Source organism: Priapulus caudatus, unplaced genomic scaffold (assembly GCF_000485595.1).
Source record: "Priapulus caudatus unplaced genomic scaffold, Priapulus_caudatus-5.0.1 Scaffold3893, whole genome shotgun sequence".
Classification (NCBI taxonomy): domain Eukaryota; kingdom Metazoa; phylum Priapulida; class Priapulimorpha; order Priapulimorphida; family Priapulidae; genus Priapulus; species Priapulus caudatus.
In genome coordinates, this window is record NW_014580954.1 from 4,046 (window position 1) to 9,468 (window position 5,423).

Sequence of the window (5,423 nt, forward strand, 5' to 3'; positions counted from 1 at the left end):
TTTACTTAGAGATAAAATGGAGTTTACTCACTTCTATTGCATAATGCTCTTATGTATGAATGAAAATTTTGGTTTTATCGCCGTGCTATAATTGTTTCGCGTTGATTCTCGCTAGAACGAAAAATTATGTTTTTGATATCTCTCATGAATTTACAGTAATAGTTAAATCATAAGCTAATGTGTTCTATATGGCTACATCTAGGTTGATTGTCAGTTTCGGATATGACTTATTTGGCGTCGAGAGTCTTACCATTCATATGTCGGCGAATGACGCGTTTTATAGTGAGTGGAGCTCGCTGCTTACTGTTAGGCTTCTTAACCACTTAGGATTTGACTCATTTACTTACAGTTTAAATCGGTTTATGAACTTTATATGCTGTTGAAATCGTGTGCTGTTAGGATAATACATTCAGGAAGTGACAACGCGTTTTTTCTGTGGATTTGTGTTTTTTGTGATTTCGCGGTTTCGAAGAATGGCCAGGTGATGGTAAGATGTTTTAGGCGTAGATTTGGCGCGTTCGTGTAACTGTTATAAAGCCACTGGCTGCGCTCTAAGATAAGCGGTCTTGTGCGTCCGGCTCGATGACTTGGAGCCAACCACCCTTACGTGAGGCGCTTTTATAGTACCCAACAGCATGATTTTCGCATTCCACTTCTTCTGGCATTTTGCATACGCTTTTCGCTAGTCTCACGTAAAATAGAGATCTTTGGAACCCCAGCATATTTTAGTGAAATTTTTATAATGCCTGATGACTCAGCTCGTCGCGTGTTTCTGGTTAGTATAATTACGTCTGCGTCTATGGTACGAACATATGCTAATCGGGATGACGCGAGTGCCTGGTGCTCGAAGAAAGGTTGGATGCCCTTCCTTTTATCGGCGCCACTAAAGCGCGCTTCTTAAATTACACTTCATCTATTATCTCCGGCCTGCTTTCAGATTAAGATACGGCTGACGTGCCTCGCCTCGTTGGGACTGCATAACTTTCCGCGGCAGTAAGTAATAGACTCTGTGTCACAATTCGCGCTCGAGTGACTGCGTAACTGATAGGCTAGACTGATATGATTATTCATAATCTAAATGTAAAATCCCTGTCTACGCGTTACGTCGCACCCAAGAGAAGATTGCGAGAACAGTAAGCTGTTCTATGCGCGCATGTTAAATTATAGCGCCGAAGCGATGCGAGCCGTGCTGCAAATGTACGCAAGGGCGGACTAGATGCAGACTAGCTCACGGAGACCCCGAGTAGATAATTACTCCCTGGTAAGAATTATAAACAGATGAGTGCCGGTTTCGAAGACTAGTTAGCTGTCAAAAGTGAGATAGTGCATATGGAGAGCGAAACCGAAGATGAGCGACCCAGCGAAGCGCAAAGAGCATTAGCAGATTTTACGCTGAGACTTGCCCCTGGGCCCCGCCTGGTTAGGGAAGGCAGTGCCACTGGAAGGAAAGGGCACTTTACCGTTGACAATTGATCCAATTTGGAGAGCGAGACGAAGGAGCTGTGATAACGTCAACACATTGCATGTAATATAAAGAGTGCCGGCGCTGTGAGTCGCGCCGGGCCGTTATAGTTTGATGAAGCGGGAGAGGACGCTGAGAAAGAGACGTTCGAGAAGGGAACGGCACAGTGAAGAGAGAAGAGAGGAGACGGAGAGAGCGCAGGGGGGGCTAACGCCGACGGAGCAAGCAGTGGTTTCAGAGGTATAAAGACGGTTGAGTAAGTACGCGCGACTATAAATTCTAACTATTAGTACCTAGCCGCGCGCCTCATTTAATACAGTGAGCGTATCATTAAAATATATTAGTACTATAGCTTCAAATAATACACTTAACTTTATATAGTACCATTGTGTCGTGTGACTACATACTATATATATATAAGATGCACAACTCGCTTGACAGTGAGTACTTACTACACAGGCTTGTCTATTTCCTCGCACTCAACGAGCTTATGCCCTAGCCTGATCCAAGGTCGTGTGACGCACTCATAGTAATAATATAGATAACCTATATTATAGTCTATCCTTATTATTTCTATGGACGCACTCGAGCTTAATGCATTGCTCACTTGTAAGAATTGAAAGTATCGCAGCTTGCCTCGGATAGTATCAAAGGGGCGATTACTGCGGCTTATGACGTGTGATGTAGGCGTCTATAATTGTGCTCCGCACGACCGCATGGCGGGACAGTTGCGGTGTGACTATGTGAGAATACCAGAGCTGTCATTCCGCTTTGCATATTAAATGCAGTTAAAGCTGATTGTCAACGAGATTGTAATTGTAATTTATACACCAACAATTTCATCGTGAAAATCCATGCTAGCGCAACTACATAGGCATCTATATGATGCTTCTCTCTGTCCCTCCTCTATCTTTCCGTTTCTCTCTTTCCGTCTCTCTCTTTCTCTTTCTCTCTCTCGCTTGCTCTTCATCTTTCCGCTATCTTTTCTCTCTTTCACTCTCGTTCTCCTTCTCTCCCTCTAGCACACACACACACACACACACACACACACACACACACACACACACACAACACACACACACACACACACACACACACACACACACACCCACACACACACACACACACACACCACACACACACACACACACACACACACACACATGCACACACACACACACACACACACACACACACACACACAACACACACACACACACACACTCACACACTCACACACCCTATCGTGTATGTCTACCTACCGTCCAAGGCAATTCTCCAACTTGTACGTCCATAATTTCTTGCGTGGGCGCAACCGTAGTTTCCACGCGCCGACCACGGCCACGGCCACTGCCTGGAAGAATCAAACGAGATGTTGTAATTGCGATCGACGGAGAGAGCACGTCAACCATTTTGTAGTTCATACATTCTGTTGTACTATTGTACTACTATTACTACTACTCTACTATGTATAGAAGTTGACGTGATAGTGAGGGGGTGAATCCATTTGTTACGTTAGCCTGCCACAGCAGCGTGTATGCTTACGGGGAAACGTTTACTGATAGAATTTTGCACAGGGGAGAGAGAGTGATCCGCTAGGGGACGGCTATTTTTGTCTCTTTTTTATTTAATTTTTTATTATTTTTGGCTAATTTTGTTTCATTTTAAGAATTAGCGAATAGGGTTAGGTTAGTGTAGGATTATAGTTTAGGGTTAGGCGTTATTGGTTAGGCTTAACGTGATTTCTATTATCCACAACATATTTACTATATTCACTATTCTGCTCCCCTGAGACCTACTACTAATGATCACTAAGATGATCACTGATACAGTCAAAGACATATACATAATTTAAATATCCCTGGTTTTGTAACCGACGATAGTTTACGTAAAAGATTATCATCGAGTGAAGTGATTTCTCGAGTTCGTCGTTGTTCCAGAACTGACAAGTAGCGCCTTGCGTCCGCCATTGGGGTTGCCCGTTCTATAGTTCCTCCCATGTTTTCTACTTATGATATGTTCGAAAATCCGTGCGTCGCTAGCCTACTCCCTCCTCTCTCTCTCTCTCTCTCTCTCTCTCTCTTTCTCTTCCTCATCGTCCTCTCTCTCTTCTCCTCTCTCTCTCTCTCTGCTCTCTCTCTTCTCTCTCTCTCTCTCTTCTCTCTCTCTCTCTCGCTCTCCTCTCCATCCTCGCTTTTCTTTCTCTCTCTCTCTCTCTTTTTCTCTATCTCTCTCTCTCTCTCTATGTTCTCTCTCTCTTCTCTCTTCTCTTTCTGCCTATCTCGTTGGTCTGTCTGACTTGCTTTGTCTCTTGCCCTCTCTTTCCCTCTCTTCTTTTCTCTTGCTGCGCTGATGCGCGCTTTCTCTCTCTCTCTCTCTCTCTCTCTCTCTCTCTCTCTCTCTCTCTCTCCCTAAGAACCGTCTATGTAATATTATTAGATACTATTGTCACAAGTAATATTTGCTGTCGCTACGTCCTTCCTGTCCACACAGGAGGAAGCGGGCGTGACCCATGTGATCATGTGCCATGAAATGTATATTTACGCATTGATACTAATTACAATAATCCCAATATCAGATCAATAATATTATGATAAAAGACATATATAAACGAATAGAATAAAGAATAATAATTTTTTTTATTATAAGAGAAATTATTTATGCGAGAATCATACAACGTACCTTTCATTGCATATGCCACCGTCACCACTAGGAAAAAGATCTGTACTTGACGCAACATCGTCAGATTAGGGAACGCTGGTTTGCACGATGGATCTATTTCAACGAGGCGGCTCGCTTCCTTCTTATAGAAAATACATAGAACAATGACAAACATAAATGATGCGCACACGCACACGCGCGCACCGCACGTACAATCTATATGTCTCTCTCATTCACTCACACACACACAACACCACACACACACACACACACACACCACCACACACACACACACCAACACACAACACACACGCACCACGCACACGCACACGCACAAACGGCACACGCACACGCACACGCACACGCACACGCACACGCACACGCACACGCACACGCACACACCCACCACACACATCACACACACACACACACACACACACACACACACACACACACACACACACACACACACACACACACACCATGTATATATATATATATTTGCCAGCGCACTCGACTACACGCTCATAACACATTCACATTCATACACGCCCACACACGCGCACGCGCGCACATGAGTGCGCGATATCTGCAAATAAGACATAATTTATGAGCCTATTGGTGCTCGTTATATCTATCACCAAAAGTTGTGTGTAGCCTGACTAGAGAACCTAGCTGTCTGGGGAACTCTCGTAAATTACAGTCACTTGCCGTGTAGTATTGTAGTGTGCACAGGCGCTGTGCCTTCTATCTCATCTAATACATAATCTACTCTTACCTTATACCGTCAGTTTGCTGCGCCTCGCTACCTTATATACCTTGAGCCGCGTGAATGTTGATTGTTACACGGCACAGTCCCTTCCAGCGGGTGTTACGATTGAAATAAACGTTTGTTCGCTCTGCTAGCCGACTTATACTATTAATGGGAACCGTTCCACCTCGGTGATACCGCTAGCTCCGGTATAGGCGTAGGCATACGCACTGTTTACTATAACTAGATACCCATGGCTACCCAAGCAGGGCAACCCTGTGCTTATACGCACACTGTAGCACCTTACTCACAAAATTATAGACCTATATAATGCATACATGAACCTACATATTATACTAATCTGGCTGAAAGACGCCACGCATTGCATTCGCCGACAATGAACGCGCCATGACAGCCAGGAACAATGCGATGACGTCAGCAGATCGCCGTGATCGAAACCCACCATGTCATCGCCGCCATGTTTGCGTTAATTGCGCGAAGATACCTGTGATTGGGTGTTCATGGGTTACAAATTCTGTGAGTGGGAAA

At 44.5% G+C, this 5,423-nt stretch overlaps 1 long non-coding RNA gene across 1 annotated transcript; it reads right to left on the bottom strand.

Moving 5' to 3' along the window:
- Positions 1 to 2,726: 2,726 nt before the first annotated feature.
- LOC106819644 lies at positions 2,727 to 5,187 on the bottom strand. The gene is made up of 3 exons (XR_001395469.1): positions 4,902 to 5,187; positions 4,145 to 4,265; positions 2,727 to 2,816 (listed from the first exon to the last, which is right to left on the bottom strand). It is a non-coding gene; the product is annotated as an uncharacterized LOC106819644 (long non-coding RNA).
- Between the last annotated feature and the right edge of the window lie 236 nt (positions 5,188 to 5,423).